Source organism: Schistocerca piceifrons, chromosome 1 (genome assembly GCF_021461385.2).
Source record: "Schistocerca piceifrons isolate TAMUIC-IGC-003096 chromosome 1, iqSchPice1.1, whole genome shotgun sequence".
Classification (NCBI taxonomy): Eukaryota; Metazoa; Arthropoda; class Insecta; order Orthoptera; family Acrididae; genus Schistocerca; species Schistocerca piceifrons.
Window position 1 is genome coordinate 659,733,561 of NC_060138.1, and position 22,848 is coordinate 659,756,408.

Sequence of the window (22,848 nt, forward strand, 5' to 3'; positions counted from 1 at the left end):
GAGAATGGTGAAACATTTTTTCCTACATCTTTTCCAGTGTACAACATTCGCGTTGTTCTTAACGTGTTTCGCACATGCACTCAGATTGTTCATTTTTTTTACATCTGTTGAGAAAAAAATATCGAGACGCACAACGATATTAAAAAATATATTTGTTTTACTAGAACTCACACAGCCATTTTAAACCACTACGGCGTAGGACCGAAATTTTAATGCCGATCTTGACAAATCAAAGTAGAAAGAAAATTACCTTTAGATACTTGGCTGTGGTGGCTAGAAAGTACAATACTTTGTCGTATTATAGCAAGTCAGCGATACTGTCTACCGCAATAGACAGTAATTCCTACTGTCGATCACAAAGATGTTCTCTTTCCATGTAAAGCAACGCGATAATAATGTTAATTTCTCCATAAGCTGTCCTATTCCTGCACGAGACTCAATGTGGGGTAATAGAGACAGGAATAAAAGATTAATACATGTTTACGGACTTTTGAAACAACTAATCGGTAACGCGGAAACATGACGGAAAAGGCCACTGACGTAGCTTTTCATTGAAATTTCTAAGCGTACAAGAAACTAGCCTACTTAAATCCACCTACATAAAAAACAAGATTTCCATAAATTCGCATGTAACGTTTGTGGCTCTGTTTCACATGATCACGTTACACTACTTGTTTCGGATGAAGATAAGTGGTCAAAATACTGCTAAAAGACTGCTACCTACAGTAAGGTCTTCCAAGTGTTTCATAATAGCACTGATGGGCCAACAAAAAATCGATGGGCCAACAAAAAAATCTGAGTCGTGCATCGTAAACATAAATGTCGGAAAGGTTTGCTACGCGCTGCGCTACGAACTAGAGACGAAGATCACAATCTAATTTTTGAGAACATTTCTCGTGGGGAGCAGCAGTCTGGCAAAAAGTACTTCAAAAATCGACACAGTCTGGACCGCAAAAACATTTCTTTTAATGGTAACTGGTTTCGGTGAGTTTTTGACGATCCTCACAGTTGACGTTCGTGAAGTTGCAGTGAATGGCAGCCGTGATTGCGGATCAGGTCCGGTGTCCACACGCGAACCAATCCTGGTAAATGCATGCTACTATTTCACCCTAAGAATTACGCCGACTCGTTTTTGATGTGGTCAGCACAGCTGTCGAAGTTAATGAGGCACTACCTGATTCCCGCCCGGCAACTAATGTCCGGTATCATGCCCCCAGCTATACCTTGACGTGTCGGTGACTTGGGGAACCCTGACCTCTGTCACTTTCGGACAGGCTGTCTTCCCTTTAGCTGAGCTCCATTAATGTGCTACTTTTAGAGAAGTTACACAGTTTACCTTCGTCACTGGACGAGATGCGGGTCATCCCGTGGTACCTTCGTATTTTGTAGATACTCGTTCCACTTCCGACTCGGGCTACTCTCCTTTTAATAGAATCGGCATACGCCTCGTTATCATACCCTGTAACCGTTAGGGGCTGTATCACTCCGCACGTAAATCTCAGTCTCGCGGTTTCCCTGCACAGTTAAAGCTACCTTTGAGAGAAAACGTGGCGCCCTCTACCGAACTGCCTTTAACTTGATGTAAGCGGGAGCAGATTTAACCGTTCAGAGGTATTTTCGGGTCTGACACGAGCGCTCATTCTTCATACGCATTTGCTTCCAGTTTTCCTACATCTCTTGCGTCTAGCGGTAACTGCATGCTGCCGCCGCTTCCGCCACATGTTAATGCCTTAACTGTTGCCACGATGGCGGAAACTGTGACCAGGGCAACAAAGACATGAACTGTTTTCTTGTGTACCAAATTACCCGTACGGTGGCAAGATTAGTTAAGTGCACAAAACTAATTAATATAGCAAAACCCATAATCGGTGACGACGAGCAACAATGGTAGCCATCGATATGATGGAGAATCTACAGCAAGGAAACAATATTGACAATGGACTGAAGCAAGACGCAAGAAGAAATGAAGGAGACATTGCATTGTGGTCAAGTTTTGGTAACGGGTCAGTCCTAAGAAACAGACAAAATCATCTAACTCCATTCTCATTATTTAAAATGAAAACCAACAGACATCTAGGATACCTCTTTTCTTTGCGCGAAGATGATGATTAAGGTTAAATACCGACGTCACTCGCTGTGAGCTGCTTAGTAACCGGATACTTTGGAAGCTAAGTGAAGGAAGCGAGCTGAGTCACGGCCACGGAGCGAGATGAAGGCCGCACGCAGCTTTCATTCCGTCAGAGCCTGGTCCTCTGGCACGTGTACACAAATATTTGGCACCTCTCCAAGAGGGCTGGCCACTGGCTGACTTTGGGAATACGGAGCGAAAGTCCTACAGCCGTCCAGCGTTTTGAGGTCAGGTGCGGTCTCATGTATAGCACGGTCGGCACACGTAATGTGATATGCAAGAAAAATCTGTGGAATTTCAATTAACTACCAAATAATCAAACGTGTCAGTAATAATGACCATCAATTACTGAATTACTTTCCGTCCAGACAAGAAACAAGTCATCTGAGCGAAAAGGTTAGAGAATTCTTAGAAGAATAAACGCTGCAGCAGCAATATCTCTGCACGCGTGCGTTATTACAAAAAAGAAAACAAATGTTCATCAGAACCAAGTTAACGTAGGCCCTAAGCGCTCTGACTGCGTATTTCGACGATTTAGTTCACGGAATAGAAAACTAGTTTTGAATTTGTCCATAAAGTTCTCTCTATTTCTCCTACACTAAACTCAACTATCTCACTCAGCAATGTCGAGTAATGATAATTAGAGTTTAACGCTCCAACAGTTAGACCATATCGTGTAAAACACAAGCTCGGATCGGTCAATAGTGGAGCGGCAAATCAGCCGCAGCGAATTCAAAGGAACCATTTCAACAATCGCTAAACTGGCTTAGGGAAAAACCTGTCTAGTATCTCAACTATTGGGTTATCTTGCTAGGTGTACCTCGTATATCGTCCTATAATCTTTGATCGCGGTGTATTACGCCAAAAAAAATATCTTCGCCGCCTCGGGCAGTTGACTGTAAATTGTGTATTAATGACTGCATAAAAAATAGAAAATCTAATTCACTTTCTGTTATGGGACATGCATTTATACAGCTCACTTGTATAAAATCAGACTAGCAAAGTCTCATTACTTTGAAGAATATTAGCATGAAATTGTTATTTATTTCTTGGGTGTTCGAAGAATTCAAAACAACGCTTGGAGCTGTGTGCAGCAGTAATACAGAATAAAAGTTCCCTTACCAACCACGCTTTTTACGAAACTTTTGACATTCACTTGTAATCATCAACGGGAAAATATCTTTTCGAAATAGGACGTATGTGCAAAAAATATTTCTGCTCGCTTATGTGCTAAGACATTAGTACGTAATGGCTTAATTGTAAAATACAAGCGCAAATAAATAGAAATTCGGGTTTTTGAAAGTTTTACCAAGGTACAGAAAACTTTAAGCCCAAAATTTAATTAGTCTTTCTGTTTAAAACCTGGTAATTTGATAACTAATTTGTAACTGAACGGGTTTTCTAAAGCCGCAATTCGAGACGGAAAAGAGGTCTCGACAAATTTATATATACGTGAAACGAAGAATATATACTGTCATACTAACGAAGAAGATGTACTATCACACTATCAGCCTATGCATCTTCGTAATTCCTTGTGTGGTGAGGGTCAGCAGATTTCCGCATTATATAGAAAGGAAAACAAATGCATAACATAACTAAAGGGAAGTGGAAAAAGACTGAAGAAAGCTACGCCTGGGTTAAGTGATGTACCAGATTAACGGTCCCTATTCTAGCCGATTCTAACCGCTGAATTCAAGCCGTACTTGTTGATGGCAAGCACGTTGAGTACCACGTCATACAACCACGCCAGGGAAAGTGCTGTAGTTACGGATATGTGTGGAACGTAGAGTATCTTCAACTGTGAATTATATAAAGGACGATAAGCAAATATTGAATTATGCTACTACTCGCCCACCATGAGGTTCACTCCTACTTCGCATTTCTTCTTAGTTAACTTCTTTGAACCATCGCCTCGGCACCTCACCGATTCTGAACTAAGTACGAAATTAACACGAGCAGAGAAAGCTGATGAAAGATGTCCATTATGAACTGCACAAATATCAACTGGAAGATAAAAATCATTATTTCCCAGCATCAGTCAAGTAACTATGCGAAAGAAAAATCGGTAAGGAGATCGGTTCAGTCCTGCACTAACAGCTGTTTTCAACTCCAAATCAGGAACTAGAACACAGATTCAGTTTCGCTATAAGAGAGAAGGGCAAGCGGTACTCAACTGGCAGCTGTTTTAAGCAGCTTCAGTCGATTGTTTTGTACGTGTGAATTTTCATGTCGCAACAGACCGATGACGAAACATGCGTACTTATCTTATGACACTTTTAAGCTGTAATTTCTTCGTTTTACTATCAACGATAACATTATTTTGTCAGATACGTAACTAAATAATTTCCTCTAAAGTGAAAACACAGGAAGAATAGAAGATAGGTACGAAGTAAGCCAATCAACGTACGCAATATGTTAAAACCACTGTCTGTACAGGGGTTTGAGACCAGACATCTGACACGTGTCCTTCGTGGCCAGCGCTCTTTCAGGCGACCGGCAGTAAACGATTTCGAGCAGCCATAGACTTTCAGCTCAAGAAGCGTCAGTGAACTGAACTCAAAAGAACAGAAACGATTTGCACACAGCACGTCGAGCCAACGACATACTATCAATACCAAAGAGAGAGAGAGAGAGAGAGAGAGAGAGAGAGAGAGAGCGTTTAGCGAGGTTATTAGCGCCATTGTCTAAAACAGTTTGAGATGAATAAAGTAGTAGATTGTGGTTTTCAGTCCGAATAGAGGTTCTATGCAGCTCCCCAGATTAGTCTATCCTGTGCAAGCCACTTCATCTCAGCACATTTGCTATCGACATATCCATTTGAATTTGGTAGGTGTATCCAAAACTTTGTCTTCCTCAACCATCTTTTGCATTACAAAACTGATGATTCCTTGATGCCGCAAGATGGTCCTATTAACCAACGCTCTCTTTTAGTCAAGCAGTGCCACAAATTTATTTTGTCTCCAATTGGATTTAACAGCACGTCATTAGTTACTCGATTTAACGATTGTATTGAAAAATTGTTTATTTAGAAAAGCCACTTAACCTCTAACGTACCTTTTCTAAATAAACCATTTTCATCACTAACAAAAGACGCAAACCTACACTGGTCTGCGACTGTGAAAACACGTCTGTACTCTTCGCCAACTCCATCCATGTAAATAAACAACTGTTCACTTGAAGATGATGGGGTGATGCACCGACACGCTTAGTGGCAAAATAAACAAGCGGCTGGCGCGGAAAATGTGTCATTTGTATTGATCAACAGACGCAACCCTCACAACGGCGTCCTTTATGGACGAAATATTCATCACCAATAATGACTACCACTGTCCTTGTGCGCACGCGTTACCCTTGTATATTCTTCTTTCCAATCAGATCTTCCTCATTTCCCAGAATTCTTTGCTGCTGCAGTCTCCTTAAATTTCCTTTTATCAGACCGAGCGAGGTGACGCAGCGGTTGGCACAATGGACTCGCGTTCGGGAGGACAACGGTTCAATCGCGCGTCCGGCCATCCTGATGAAGGTTTTTCGTGATTTCCCTAAATCGCTACAAGCAAATGTCGGAATGGTTCCTTTGAAAGGGCACGGCCGACTTCCTTCCCTAATCCAATGAGACCGATAACCTCGCTGTTTGGTCTCCTCCCCCCCAAACAACCCATCCCTTTTCTCAGGACTCGCTCTATCAGAAAACATCTATACTGTGCACCTATAAATTTTTTATATATCTTCCACTATCATCATCATCATCATCATCATCATCATCATCATCATGAATACCACTGACTACGAGAAAAACTGTTCGCAAAAACGTCTAGGTTTGTACTTGAGTCACTTCATGGCGGTATACGTTTACACAATCACTCCGCTACAACGATAATGGATTATTCTTGCGCACAACTGTGGGGTTGTTTTGTTGTGCGTGTTCTTTCCAGATCTGGATGAATCCGATCTCGAGCTATACACGGAATCTCTACTCGTCAAATAGCGAAACACGGACACATTCGGCGGGTCTGTTCGATGTCTTCGGGCATGAATCTACGTGCGTGAAAACTACCTCCACCAACGCCATAGCTAACAGATCTGATTAATTCTCCACGACCCAACGCTGTCTACAAAGGTTCCGTGAATTTAAGTTCTATTCTTATACCAACTTCCATGAGCTATACAAACCGGCGACGATATTATTGCACTTGGCCTCCCGTGGCCATCATCGAAAAAACGCGGTTGGGTTACAGTAAACAAGTGCGGAGGTGACTAAGGAAAGGGCACTACACTGTGACTGATTCCTAGACAGCTGTACACATACTATTAAGTGGTTCATTGTTCGTCGCGAAATATCACGGTAAAAATTCACGATTAGCCGACGGAAGCGCCCTCCGTCGCACGTGCAATAATATTGTGGTCGACGAATAAAGCCGTGCATGTCTGCGCTCAGCTCATAATACATACCGAAGGAATTTTTGCGTCTTGTCCGGTATCAAAGACTGGCGTATAATCCACTGTTTTTTTTTTTTTTTTTTTTTTTTCGCAGCCAGCTGGTGATGGCACCAAACCTTGTGGCGGTCGCCACACCTTGCATAATGAGTGCCGGAGGCTTCGCGGCGAAGGCACGCCTTGACGCGCTGCAGACCTGTCCTGCAGCGGCGGCGGCGGCAGCTCAAGGCTTTCGGCGAAGCCGCGTCTCCAACAGGATTCAGAAGCGCGCCTATATTTATACCCGGCGCACGGACTGACACCGTAGTTCCGGCCTGCCGATACTCCGCTGAAGGTTTGTCATTGCTCACCTCTCCATGAGGTACTGAAAAACAAAATGGATTTAAAGTTCAGTGATTTTCCCGCATAAAATAAGACAGATAATGAACGACGGGGGCCTACAAGATTGTCCGGTGCGCGAACGTGTTGGGTATGTCTAGCACTGCTGCTTCTGCAGTACAGGTTATCACCACATTACTGGCTTTACGGTACTTTCAGCGTATATGCGATTGCAGTCTTTCTCGGTGTATTCCAATGATGAATTCTTCTAGGGTTATCAGCCGAGTGGTGGCGTCGTCTTGTCGCAACGTTTCGATGAGTTTCGTACCCATCATCTTCTGGCGAAGATGAATTCTTCTAGGGTTATCAGCCGAGTGGTGGCGTCGTCTTGTCGCAACGTTTCGATGAGTTTCGTACCCATCATCTTCTGGCGAAGATGATTGCACGAAACTCATCGAAACGTTGCGACAAGACGACGCCACCACTCGGCTGATAACCCTAGAAGAATTCATCACTTTCAGTGTACTTTATTTAAGTCAAGCTTTACTCAGTAAAGATCACCTAATTTAAAGACACTCTCCGCCTGCTAGCTGTCATTCTGTGACCATAGCTTCATAACGCAGTATTCTGTTGTTAACTAGAGTTAGGGAACGCAAGAAACCAGAAGTACACAAGACACAGATATCCTGTCAGCAGGGCGTCTCGACGGGCATGCCATCTTCTATTTCTCGGTGTATGGCTGTGATAACCACGCAACAGAGTATACGGAAACGTTTTATATAAAACAGTATGAACAATATGGTCTACATATTTATCTCAATATATTCACTATTTCCCAAATGCGTACGTATATTAAAATGTGATTTTAGTTATGATATTGCAATACACGTATGAACATTAAGAGTCCGGACTGTCAAGGGCTCGTGCGCAATGCAATTTTTGTACACTCTGTTCGTAGTGATTACTATATGTAAAGCAGTGTATCTATGATATGGCGACACAAAATACACTCAAGTACAATAAAAATGTCTCATTCTTACAGCAGATATTACTGTTGAAAACGGGGGGAAAATCCAGAGCGGTCAACACCTCAGTGTCTCTTCTTGCTGCAGTTGATTGCTCATATTGGTTAGGTTGTTCTCTGTGCTTAGTCCTCTGACTGTCATGCTGCTGTCAGATCTGGTAGTTAGAACTGTTTCTTATACCGGCCATTCTTTACGTATATTTTGAGCCGTGCTTGCCTTAGAGCAACATTAATAGAGTGAGAGTAAATATTATTTTACGTGGTAAATGGCCAGGAATGGCGGGTGACAGGCTCCCAGAATTCCCCCCCCCCCCCCCCCACACACACACACACAAGAGCGAGAGCGCGCGCGCCAACGTACTCAACGCAGCATTCCAGTTGCAGCTTCTTGCAGCAATCTTTGATCATTCGTGGCAAGGACATGGTACCGTGCTACAGCTTCCACTGTTCGCATGCCGGATATGGAGCAGCGATGGGTACTCGATTCTGCACGAGCCACTGCTTAATCGACAGCGTGCATAACTCTCAGGCCACAAAACCACCGTGGCAAATAACAATTCTGCCGATAGATTCTTGGATTATTTGGACCGCTGAAGATCAGCAATTCACATACTGCATTTTACGTATGTATGAGGTGCGATTCACACAGAGTTGAATAACAAACTGTCGCAATAACCAAAGTGGACAGATGCGAAGTCTCGAGCAATCAAGCAAGTACGTCATTCGTAGAACGTTACGCTTGCAGAAAGACCACGGTGGCTTACGCACGACGAAGCAACACTCCGTTCTCTATGCCGTGAACGACAGAACCTAAAAACGTTTAATCAGTTATTGGTTGGTCGAGTAGGACCAGTAATATAGCTAGCTCTCTTATCACCTCACTTTCCCTTATAATTGCGGAAGTGTGGACATTTGAAGGCATCACTGGATTCCACACATCGACGACAGCACACTTTCCAGGAACGCGTGCCCCCTCACGTGTGTGTAATTTGAGGGCAACCATCTGTATTCGCATGAGTTCGTTATTCTCTGAAGAGGAGAGTTAAAGGGCCTTTAAGAATGAGTGGTAACCATACAGAGTACAGTTCGTTATTCTCTAAGGAGGAGGACTAAAGGGCCTTTAAGAATGAGTAGTAACCATACAAGTACCTCCTATTTTGTCGACAGACAAATGGCTACCAGAGTACAATCGCTTATATCAAGAATTTTGTTACGGAGATGTTTACAGAACATTTTTTCCTTGTTTTGACCACTATCATCTCATGCAAAAGTAAAGGGCACTTTTTTGAAAACATACTATATTTCTTACAATGTTATAAAACAAAGTTAAGATCCACTGTCGATATTGATGTCAACAAATATTTTTGCTGCATGGTTCTAACAAGGGAATCTCCCCATCGCACCCCCCTCAGATTTAGTTATATGTTGGCACAGTAGATAGGCCTTGAAAAACTGAACACAGATCAATCGAGAAAACAGGAAGAAATTGTGTGGAACTATGAAAAAAAAAGCAAAATATACAAACTGAGTAGTCCATGCGCAAGATAGGTAACATCAAGGATACGCTCAGCTCCCGAGCTCCGTGGTCCCGTGGTCAGCGTGAGCAGCTGCGGAACGAGGGGTCCGTGGTTCAAGTCTTCCCTCGAGTGAAAATTTTAATTTCTTTATTTTCGCAAAGTTATGATCTGTCCGTTCGTTCATTGACGTTTCTGTTCACTGTAATAAGTTTAGTGTCTGTGTTTTGCGACCGCACCGCAAAACCGTGCGATTAGTAGACGAAAGGACGTGCCTCTCCAATAGGAACCGAAACATTTGATCGCAAGGTCATAGGTCAACCGATTCCTCCACAGGAAAACACGCCTGATATATTCTATACGACACTGGTGACGGCATGTGCGTCACATGACAGGAATATGTTGTCGATCCACCTAACTTGCACACTTGGCGAATGGGTAAAAAGATTCCTCTACCTTGCCCGCTTTAGGTTTTCTTGTGGATGTGATAATCACTCCCAAAAAAGTGATGAAAACGTAAGAGTTTGTCACACAAACTGCAACAAATGAATGCAACAGTTTCACAGTCGTACAGTTTTCCCAATGCTCTGTCAAAACATATGTTTTTAACGTTTTCAAATTTTTCCTTGTGTAGACCGTCAAATCCTGTATATGTCCAAGCAAATCTGAACATGTCCCGGAATTTTGGAGAGCGAAATTCATGTGTGAGTGCCTGAACTTTGATAATTGTCTGAAAACAAAAAATTAAATTTTTCACTCGAGGGTAGAGTTGAACCAAGGACCTCTCGTTCCACAGGTGCTCACACTAACCACGAGACCACGCTGCTCCTCAGGTTACATCATCCTTCATGTTACATATCTTGTGCATGGACTACTCAGTTTCTATATTTTGCTTATTTTTTCATAGTTCCACACAACTTCTTCCTGTTTTCTCGATTGATCTGTGTTCAGTTTTTCAAGGCCTATCCACTGTGCCCACTTATAACTAAATCTGAGGGGGGTGCGATGGGGAGGTTCCCTTGTAAGCAGTGCACTTTTTGTCAGCCGAGACACAGAAGGTGCTATGGTTTTATTAATGGAATCACGCACGCTTTTCCCGATATTCGGCATCCATTTGAAATGTAATACATAAAAATCTGCAGTTAAACATTCCGCCTGGAAAGTGGACACTGAGGTAAATCTAAGGCATAAACTTTCTAGGTACTGCAGTTTCACTGCTTAACCCAGTAAACGTAACAAGGCGACAGAAACAAAAAAATGGCTCTGAGCACTATGGGACTTAACATCTATGGTCATCAGTCCCCTAGAACTTAGAACTACTTAAACCTAACCAACCTAAGGACATCACACAACACCCAGTCATCACGAGGCAGAGAAAATCCTTGACCCCGCCGGGAATCGAACCCGGGAACCCGGGCGCGGGAAGCGAGAACGCTACCGCGCGACCACGAGCTGCGGACTGCGACAGAAACAGCTTAGCAGACAGCCTTCGTCTGTAAATCACAATCGGTTAAATTACTGTCGGTTTTTCGACCCATTTCTCTCAAACACTAACAAATTTTTATTTTACTGTACATTCAAAACATTGTCATTACTTTATTATCTCGCTGGATAAAAATTCGCCAGTGTTAGCTCCACAACCCGTTTTAGGAAGATGCTTTTTGGAAATGATCGTTCCACATATTGAAATGGTTATAAATTAATAAAGGGTTCTCGTTATATGGAACAATTTTCATGTTATTTTACATTACTCGTGTTTGCGATCTTGTTCTAACGTGGAACACATATAGCCATGAGGTTGGGCATGTAAATTTGCTCTTCTGCTGCAGAAGTATTTTGTGACACCGTCAAACACTGGTGTTTCATTTTTGTTTGGATAATTTGGGGAAAGGAGTTGTCTCGTTGTAAGCAACCAACGAAGTTTTAGACCATCTGATTATCTACCATTAGTAACGTGGGTGAACTCATCGACTGTGCTATAATTTACAAATGACAGAGCACAACAATCAGTCGTCCTTTTTTGCATGTTTTACTTGGCAGATCTAGATTTCGGCCAGTGCCTAGCCATTATCAATGCACTATTTAATAGTATCAATGCACGTCAGTTCCCGGCTGTCCGGGCGTCTGTTACAGTTTCAGATACCTTTTTTATGTCTATATATATCTGCGCATGAAACTCAGAACAAAATTCGTCTGGAAATGATTCACAGGTATACGTAGACATTCGCCATTACGCGGAAAAAAGATCAGCGCCTTTGTAGTCTACTGAAATCACAGTTCTAGATAATTGATATACGCTGCTTACTGCACACTGTGGTTTCAGAAGCAGACAATCCTTATTCACACATACAACGGACAAGTGAATAAGTGTCCAGATTTGCAGAGTTGGAAAAATTTAACATGTATAGCGGTTTATCGAAGATCACACTTCAGGGGTCCCTGGTTTGTTTTTGGCTTATAGACTATATTAAAATGTATTAGAATGCTTCAATAATGAACTATTTATTTCATATTTTTCGGCAACACAGGAAGGTCGATTCTTACTTTGAGACATCAAAGACATGAAGCATGTCTTGTGCATTCGAGTTTATCTTTTTCGATGAAGTGGTGCCTGCTATTTGCAGCAAAGTACGATACGTTTATTGACGAGCAAACTGTGTACCGTGCTTTTCCAACTGAGCGGGAAGTGGAACCTACAAGACCGGTTGAGTGCATTTCGTACTCTGCCTCAAAGCGCGCTACTAATCAGAAAAAAATGAATCCGTGAGTAACGCGTCACAGAGTGCATCGAGAATTCAGAACACTGAACGAAAGGAAGACAGTCATCATACTCAGATACAGGATCTTCTTAGCGACAGATTGGAGCAGACAGAAGACAACGTGAAATACACTGACGGAAAAAAGAAATTGCAACACCAAGAAGGCGCTGTGCGACATAAACGAAAGTTGACAGGTGTGTTTCTACATCTGAAAGACAATGTCTATACAAATTACGTGCCCGTTGCATAAGAGTGGCGCTAGTAGCGCCGCTATGTGGATGTAAATCTGGTTTAAATACACGTTTTAACAGTCAGGAGCATTAGTTAGCTTTGAGATTGGAAGTGGTGAGTTTATGTTAGTCAAGGACGCTTTCACGGCGACAAAGACGCCATTATCAGCATCTTACGGAGTCATGTAATATGGCTACGAGGTCAGTTGAGGACCTGGAATCAACCTGCCTCTGGGCTAAACTTGCAGTTATGGTTTGGGGTGCGATTTCGTATGACACCAGGATCACACTCAAGAGTATTCCACGCGCCCTCACTGCAAATTTCTACGTTAATCAGGCGATTCGACTTCTTTTGCTGCCATTCATGAACAGCATTCTTGTGTGTATTTTCCAACAGGTGAACGCTCGCTCACATACCGCTGTTGTAACCCAACACGTTAACATGCTCCACAGTGTGTCGACATGTTGTCTTTGTTTGCTGGATCACCAAGTCTGTATCCAGTCGAGCACATATGGGGCATCATCTGACGACAGTTCCGGTGTCATCAACAACCAGCCCTAAGCGTCCCTGTATTGACTAAGTGCAACAAGCATGGATCTCCATCCCACAAACTGACAAACGTATTCTCGAAATTTCATTACTCTACATTAATTAATTTTTGGTGCTGCAATTTTTTTCCGTCAGTATAGTAGCGCTGTGAACAGCGCACTGTGCGATAGACGAGCGACCACCTATTAGCGAAGGAATGAAGCAGCAGTGTCGCAGAACCACGTTTTCTAAGATACAAAGAGCTTGTCACGTTCCCTATTGCTCAAAGTTTAGTTGTGAAAGACCGATTTTCCAATTTACTTTTACGCGACTTCAGTTCCAAATCAAGGCTTCGTTGGATATAACAATAAGCAAGGCTCAAGGTCAGAAGGGGGAGGAGGGGGGGGGGCAGATGGAGATCAGGACGTACATCCAGTTCCCATACATATTTAGCAATTGAGAAGCATTTCCGGTTCGCTAGTCTCTCTCTCTCTCTCTCTCTCTACGATTCAGCTTTACTGCAGGTCCCCCCCCCCCCCCCAAAGCCAAAGCCCATTCCAGATCTAGTGATACATCAAACTGTGAGTAAATTCAATAGATATTGGTATATCAAATCCGTAATCTAGACCGTGCTCATATCAAAGAATGCCCCCCCCCCCCCCCCCTCTGTTAAACGGGATTTGCGCATGAAACCACGTCGTCAAGTTCTCCGTTAACGGACAATATTATCAGCACCATGTCTCAAAAGCTATAGTCCTATGCATCATTATTTACTGTAGTCGTTGTGAAAGACAGAAATATTAGGGGGACGTGCTCGTTGAAGTCTGAGCCCATGCACTGATCTTACAAGAGCGACGAAGAAAACTGGTCGTAACCTCTTTAGGGATAAGGTAACGACATTCGCCTAAATAGATTCAGGGAAACCATGGGAAACTTAAATCTGGGTGAATGGGCGGGCATTTGAACCCAGCTCCTCCCGAAAGCGAATTAATTTCTTAACCTCTGCCCTTATATATATAAGCAGCAAGTAACTGAGGCTACCGTCACGAATTACCAAAAATTGTTCCAACAAGCACTGAATAGAATAAGGTACAGTTAGAAGCATGAGGGAGAAATGTTACCGGAGTTACTGATAATGTATCGAACAGGAAGAAACTCCCTCTGAGTATCCAAACGACAACATACAAAAGCACGGGAAGCGCCTGTAGCTGATAAAGCGCGAACAGGTACTGTTACGTTTTTGGTACTACATATAGTTCATAACCTTTAATGGGAAATCCACTGGCTGGAATCAGTTCATCTCTGTTTACAGTATGTACCATTACTGCTAAAGCTGATTTAAAAATTCATAAACTAGTTAATTCTGCATTTTCCATTCACCAACGAGTCCTCGAGTCAGTTTTTCGGGGAATTAAATTCATAGGAAGTTTTTCAGAATATGGAGGCGCGCTATAGGAATTATGTCTTGTGTTAATTCGAGAGCGTCCTACAGAAACGTCTTCAAAAAATTTTGCATCTTCCTTCGTCAGTACCAAACCTTTTTCACAAAAAAGTGAAAAAGCATGAACGTAACACTAATATCAAAAACTACTTTTACTTCAAAGTGTTAGCATTAGCAGAGAACACTCACATATGGGCACGAATGTATTCAACAATATACCGGAGCAGATTAAGTCGCATAGATAATGTTGTGTAATTTTAGACTGCATTAAAGAACTTTCCTACTCCACTGAGGAATACCTCCATCCTCCATGCAACCGCTCAAATTTAATGTTTTTAGTTATTTGATAATTATAATTAGCACTATATAGTACTGGGCAACGGCCCTGCCGCAGTGGATACACCGGTTCCCGTGAGATCACCGAAGTTAAGCGCTGTTGGGCGTGGTCGGCACTTGGATGGGTGACCATCCAGCCGCCATGCGCTGTTGCCATTTTTCGGGGTGCACTCAGCCTCGTGATGCCAATTGAGGAGCTACTCGACCGAATAGTAGCGGCTTCGGTCAAGTGTACCATCATAACGACCGGGAGAGCGGTGTGCTGACCCCACGCCCCTCCTATACGCATCCTCCGCTGAGGATGACACGGCGGTCGGATGGTCCCGGTAGGCCACTCGTGGCCTGAAGACGGAGTACTACGTATTACTAGAGACTTTTGTAATGTTATGTGATTTCACTGTATTCTACTTAAAATGTAATTACATCTTTGACTACTGTCCACATTCCCGAGATCATGCTTCGTGGGATCCACAGAATGCGACAGATATAATTAATATATTTCTCGGCTTTAAAAAGAGTAAACAACAGATTCACCCTGATTAAGATATAGTTTATTCAGGAAGAGAGAAAATTAACTTTTCCAACAGATTCTCTACGGGCGCGAGAATGTTCCAATTTAAAATCGCGAGCAGTTCCACAAAAGACATTACTAATAAACTGTCCGACGTCACTACGCCAGTTAATAGGGCACCTGGGAGACGAGTGAACGAGATCGTTATTTGAGAAAGTAAAACGAAAACTGAAACTATAGCCGTTTGAGAATTGTTGCAGATGAAACTGTTACAGAGGTACTCAATTTATCAACATAGGCACGGAGAAACAGAGTGGCAGCTGCCGCGGGTAGTTTATGTTTACTTCACAAGTCGCGAATCTGTCAAAATCTTGGGGGCTAAGGGCTGGCAGGCCACGAGGGCAGTCTTTGGCAGCAGCGTCGGCGGTAACAGAAGTGACGCGCGAGGCGCTCGAGTGGCTACCACTTGCCGTGATAGCCGGCTGAGTCATTCATCAGGCGAGGTGAGAGGCGTGCGATGGAACCCGCCGCGCAACTCTGCGCGCCTCCAGCCTGCCGGCGAGTCCGACTACGAAGCGAACAAGAAAAACGGGCCGGCGCGGCGCAGTTAATTACCAGCGGCCTGTTCTGCCGTGACCGGGCTGCAACAACAACTACTGTTACGCCACCCCGGCTCTCCAGCAACCTCCTCTTACGTGTTCCTTCAGGTAATTGTCGAGATATGCTCGTGACAACACCAGTCCCTATTCTGGTGCACAACTCAACTCCGTATCTATAAGTCATATTACCGATGAGGCGATAAGCCCTAATTTTCCACCATTTTCATTTATGAAAAAAAGGAAGGGTACTGAGTAACAGCTGACAGAAACTGAAGTAGAAGTTGCCACAGTCATCATTAAAATTCACAAATGCTACGCAGTTTTCCCATCTCAACCCACAATTGCCCCCCCCCCCCCCCTTAGTGTGGATCGATCAAGGGCGCTGCACAAAGATTAAAGGGGACATCACTACATGTTTCCATGTGATCCGTTTCTACGACAAATACTGCTACGAAGCTTTCTGTTGGAAGATGGAGTCTTTATCACTGCCACAGATATTGCTAGCCGTGTTTTTAACTTTACTATTAATAAAGTTAAAGAACTTATAAGGTATGGCATCTCTCAACGTCGTCAGTATCGAAATAGCAAACACGTATGTGTGGCTGACATTGGGAAACAAGAGACGACATGGTATAAAAAAATCTCGTAGAAACCAAAATTTTTACACACACTTTGCGAACATTTCAAGTTTTCACCTCTAACTGCTTCACCTGTTACTATTCTAGTAGCCGGCCGGAGTGGCCGAGCGGTTCTAGGCGTTACAGTCTGGAACCGCGCGACCGCTACGTCGCAGGTTCGAATCCTGCCTCGGGCATGGATCTGTGTGATGTCCTTAGGTTACTTAGGTTTAAGTAGTTCTAAGTCCTAGGGGGCTGATGACCTCAGAAGTAAAGTCCCATAGTGATCAGAGCCATTTGAACCCTTTTGTCCTAGTACACAAGAATTTGGTCAAAATCATAAACATTAGAGGTGTTACAATAGTTTCAATGGATGAAGTCAGAGGATATGTTTTGTCACAATAAATTACTGATGTGGTTACGCTACTCAATTCGCAATTTTGCTTTCTTGTTACACTTTGTAAGGGTCAACAAATATCGTGTGAATATACAGATAAGAGATGATGGCACTACATTCTTCTACTGAAAGGGATGTACTGTACATCCGATGATTGACAATGCGACAAATGCCGTCGGGCAGCACTATAGTTTTTAATTGTGAGGTGTGCGAAGGATACGGTAGAATTTGCCATTAGGTGCATACATCTAGCGACAGCATTGTGTGAACACTGTTGAGGGTGAGTGTTGGCGAGAGTTACTTCGGACATCGTGTTCATTTACGAACTACAGCCATTCTATAAACTCCATGTACATATTCACAGATACTTTTACGATCAGAAATTCCGTTCCTGAACACAGAATCGTCGTGAAATTCTATGTCCCTCACATGGTACCATGGTTATAACAAACTCCGTAGCTTCCGTTAAGTATCCAGCAATATAGGAATTTATTTATGAGCTCCCTTTGACACGTAAATCACCCGATTTTACATTCACGCAGACGGTGCCAATAACGCTAGACTTTCGCCAGAGTGCACAAGACCCATCATTTTACATTATCGTCACTCTCTACACCCTCTGATATCTCCAGATTTCTACGTACATTCTTTTGTTCGTTCTACGAATGGAGACTCACCTTAAAGGCACCTACTACACGGTAAGTTCTGTAACCATTACTCAACTAAGGAACAGAAATACAGAAAAATCGTTAGCATTCTTACTCAACTAAGGAACAGAAATACAGAAAAATCGTTAGCATTCCTGTTCAATGGCTTACGGAATATATTTATAGATGCAGAATGTTGTTCAGCAAACGCTACAATTTGTTTGTCGTCTCCGGTGGAAAGATGCCAATAAAGACGGAAGAAAGGGGTGAGGTAGCGGTAAGAAGAGAGAACGAACACGATATAAACGTGACGAAATTTATGCGTTACAAGTATTCTTAATAACACAAAGGCACACGCACTGATGACTTCGTGGAAAAGTTTGTAAATTTCACTCTAGGCTATTTGCTGCTGCTTCATCACGAGGCACAAAAGCTCAGATGGAACGAAGAATGAATACATCTTCGCACGGTTTAAGCGAAAATTGACGCCTCATTCTTGCCGGGAACAGCCACTGCGCGCCTATGATTGCGTTCCTTTGTGGAAATTTGTCACGGACCCCCCGATACAGTATCACATAAAGAAAATTGTGTACTATTACAGAAAAAGACACCAATCTTTGAGAGACCGTCGTGCAAACATTGATGACAACTCGCTCTGTGTGAAATGAAAAGGGAACCGCAAGGAAACAGAAAGGAAGAAAATGTTAGATGAACCGCATGTCCTCTGCTCAAGTAACCTACATCTGCATATACACTTCATTTACGTACATAATCTCCAGGCAACCGCATGGTATATGGCAGAGGGTACCATGTCATTGACATTTCTATTCCAGTCGCAAATGGAACGAGGGAAAAACGACTGTCTATATCCCTCTGAAAGAGCCATTATTTCTCTTGTCTTCGCGGTTCTTACGCAAACACTACGTTGGAGGCAGCAGAATCATTTTGCAGTCAACCGTAAATGACTATTCTCAAAGATACCCTAAGTAGACTCCACGCCGTTTTCCAAGTGGTAAAACGGCCTCGTTCTCCTCAAAAGCCTGAAATAGTATATGGTGCCCACATTTCACAGCCGAGCATATTAACGACGACGTCTATACCTGGTCTAACTAAAAAAGTGAGTGGCCGCAAGACGTCCATGGAGTTGTGAAGCACCCATCCCCTATATTCAATATACACGGCTGAAGACCATAAGCTAGAGACATATGAGAAATTTTATTTGTTAAGCTAGTTCAGTTTCATCGAAACTTTAAGATGTGTAGTAATAGTACACTGATCACAGCCATTAACTTAAATACTATTTATCATAAAATGGAGACTTATGTTCGAAAACTGCTGATGTCGTAACAGAAATGGTGATGCAACATAAATGTTCAAAAGTGTAAAATAAATTGTTTTCATCATACCGTGCAATACTGAAACACACATTCTTACGTCAGTCAGACGCTAACGTTATCGGAATTGTGTCCAACAACACACATTACTTGACGATCTAATTGCTTCGTAACATATCAGTAGTTGAATGATAATGTTTTGTTAATGGATTACAAGATAAAGCGTATGCCTCGCGAAAATTGATTTTCCCTTCACCTTTTTCTGACACAAAACTCCTTTCGTACCGTATTCTGATTAAGAAAAGGATATATTTATAAGTCTTCCACGTATACAGCAGTTTCTTCATTGACGAAAACGTTCCCGCACTAATAATTTTATTTAAATTTACTTTTAATATTTTTTATACATATATAATATTAAAAATGTCACTATTGGTAAGTCAGATTTATATCCACTTCATCAAGGTAACGTGCTTTTAAACCATACTTTCCAGGTTGTTATTACTCATTTTTTGTCAAGAGAATCTACACTCTTGCACAGTTTTACCCAAGTTTATTTTAATTTGGAGCATATTTACAAGATCTCACAATGATGTAGTTAAGATCTCTGTCGTCTTCTGGACGTTCGCTGCATGCAGTGATGCAGTGGAGACATGCAAGAAAACATGCGTGTTCCGACCTTACTCAAGTAACTGATGTAGCTCCTCGCAATATTCTTCTGGATGTACCACGGTTTTCTTGGAACAGTGAGCTGGACTGGAGTCAACGAGAAGCCCTTTTTCTTTAGCAATATCTGCCACTACAGTTCCCATTGTTCGTATGCCTCTTTAGTAAGTTGTGTAAATAGCGGGCCCCTTCTTTGATGCTGTCTTTTGCGAAGGCATGTACTACATTTTGCAGAAAACCGGATTGCTCCGTTAATCACATTATACTGTTTTCTTTGTTGGCTTTCATTGTTACTTCCACTACCTCATAAATACAGTTATCATTCTTCGACTTACTATGCTCTAGCTGCTTCAAAGTACTTCCTGAGTCAGTCAGAATTAATGTTTAGCTTCCTTTTTCGATTCCAAATACAGTAACTTCTTTAATTGCGGTTACTTCTGCTGAACAAACACAACTTAACTACGGCATTTGGAACTTTTTGCTCCGACCTAACTCAATAATAGGCGCAACGAATTCCCTCATGTGTTTTGGATGTCAGATCTGGCCATCCGCTTTTTAGGTCATTATTACAGCCAAACTGTTGACCTGACGGATTCTGAGTGGCAGGTAAAAGACGTCACGTTGACAGACAGACCGTTTCATATTCTTTACTTAAACATTGTAGTATTTGATTCTTCTGTGTGAAAGGAAACGTGAATCTGAGCCATCAGAAGACTTTTACTAACAAGATGATCGTCTGATTTGTTCTAGGTATCATGAAACGATTGTTATTAGGGATATTTAAAGCACAAATTTTTCTGCTAGTAGTTTCCTGATAGAAGGATGTTGCATGGAGGTGACATCACGCCTCCTTGGCTTCGCCTGATAGTCCGAAATTGAAGTACATGTTGTTTTGTAGTATATACTGTTGGTCATTTATACACAGGAAATTCAAGTAGTTAGTTACAGTATCTACTGGTCCATAGTATAAGATGATGAGAATGTCGGGTTGGACTCCCCACCACACACGATTTACAGCACCTAAGACTTCAGAGCTATTTCTGATTTCGTAACAATATGATTCATGCGTTCAGTGCGAGACAGTCTGCTGTCTAGCAGAAGCCGCAGTACCTTTGCTGATGCTCATAAATCTATAAATATCATTTAAGTCCTCCGCCGCGTTTTTATGTCTGTGTAACGGTTAATCCCACAAACTACTGCAAGGGCTTCGATCGGGTGTTCACTAATAGATAGACTGATTCACGAGGAAGCTTTGTGTCTATAATTTACAATCTACGAAAACATACACAAATAAAAAATAAAAAAAGACGCACTACGGAGGATTATCCGAATGGTACGGAAATCGGTAGATGTGGTGACTATCAGACAAATGATTAAAATTTTAGAAAAATAGGATGATTTATTCAAGGAAAACGAGCTTCACAAACTGAGTCAATAACGGTTTGGTCTACCTCTGGCCCTTATATGCAAGCAGTTATTCGGTTTGCTGTTGTTAACAGAGTTTTGGGTGTCCTGAGGGATATCCTATCAAATTCTGTCCAATAGGCGTGTTAGATCGTCACAATCCCGTGATGGCTGGAAGGCCCCGCCAATAATGCTCTAAACGTTCTCAAAGGAGGAGAAAAACGGGGACCTTGATGACCGAGGTAGTATTTGGCGATCACCAAGACAAGAAGTTTAAACTCTCGCCTTATGCGGGTGGGCATCATCTTGCTGAAATTTACGCCTAGGATGGATTGTCATGAACGACAGCAAAATCAAAATGAGGCATAGAATATCGTCGACGTACTGTAGTGTTGTAAGGGTGACGCGGATGACAAGCAAAAGATCAATGAAAAGAAATGGCAAGAATTATTCCACCTAAGGTGCCATCTACAATTTTATAATTAGCAGTATAAGCTGAAAAATTCATGGCAGGTACTAAATCTAGCATTCTTTTTGATGAATCACATTTTATTTGTATGTCCCTAAAACCCGCAGCGGTGTAGCTACAACTCGTCTTATTTCTTTTTTTTTTAATAGGTTTGAGATCTTGTTCAGCAAGTGGCATTCTGCTAACAGTGCAAATGGTGTCTTAACTCACATAGCAGCCGCATATGTAGCAGCACAAGTTCCTGCTGTAGGTAGAATAGCTAACATTAGATCATCTACACAACGAGAACTTCAGCCAGTAAACTGTGACAATTTTTGTGAATAGTGCACACCCAGGAAGTGCTAGGTAGCGTTAATGTTATTGTATCATCATCGCATTAAATACTGGTGCCAATCGTAATATAAACAACAACAACAACAACAACAACAACAACAAATGTCACACAGAAAGCTATATGTGTGAGTTGCATCAACAAAAAAGAAATTCGGGTTCTAGCTTTGGTGTGATGGATCCGTAAAAATTACAGTCGGTAATGTTTCGCGTATAAGCAGAGCAAGAAAAAAAACGAATTACAGAACGAAGGGGCATCAGAGCAGCTACACGGCACGTCTGTACAATACTTGGCAATCAAACTGGCCAATAGGAACTCAGTTTATTAGTAGTTAATAATGGTCAGTTAATATCCAAGGTACAGTATTCCTGTGCGCTCTACTCGAGTGGACTATTTTGTAAATAGTCCTATAATTCTAGATTTTCATGAAGCAACTGTTTTTCTTGGAGGTACCACTGCTTATCAAATGCCGTACATTTTTAAAAAATTCTCTAAGTATACGAATCTTATAACTTCCTCAGGTTTGTTCCGTATGGATTTTTTCTTTTTGGTTTTGCATTCAAAACAAAATTATAATTATAAATAACTCATCGTACATTTACATTGAGCATCCCTATGTTCAAGAAAAGAATATAATTATCACTCTAAGATTGTATGTAATGATCCATTTCACGGAAGACACGGGAAGCGACACTGCTTATAGAATTGTGTAACTGCGTAAGAGTCAAGAGATGTACTAAAAATCAAGATAGCAGATGACAAACCGAGATGGTTGTGTATCGTTTCAGAACAAGGGGGGTATTTGCATTCAGTTAGCTGAGGAGCAAGGCTAATTTTATGTTAATTTAACACTCGTAAACGGTAACATTACATACAGCGTGAGACCAAATGGACTTGACAACCCTGGAGTGTTAGAAATTTATTCAGATAACTCACAGAATGCGTGGTTGTCATTTTGCAGCAAACAACCTCATGTCTTTCGAGTTTTTTTTTTTTTTTTTTTTTTTTTTGTGGTTTTCGGGCGCACAACGTCAATGGTCATTAGCGCCCTGACTACTCTAAGAATGCACCGCGAGGCACAAGTTGACAACAACAACTAAAAGGGAAAACACAATAAAAGACAGACTGACAGGCGTAAGATTAAAACAACATCATCAAAT

The 22,848-nt window shown here is 42.1% G+C and overlaps 1 protein-coding gene and 1 pseudogene across 3 annotated transcripts in view; one reads left to right on the forward strand and one right to left on the reverse strand.

Annotated features, from left to right (window-relative positions):
- Positions 1 to 22,848, reverse strand: part of LOC124805514 (DNA-directed RNA polymerases I, II, and III subunit RPABC3) — a 496,564-nt gene that overhangs the window by 192,978 nt on the left and 280,738 nt on the right. The gene's annotated exons all lie outside the window — the stretch shown is intronic.
- On the forward strand, positions 14,753 to 14,869 carry LOC124728466 (annotated as a pseudogene).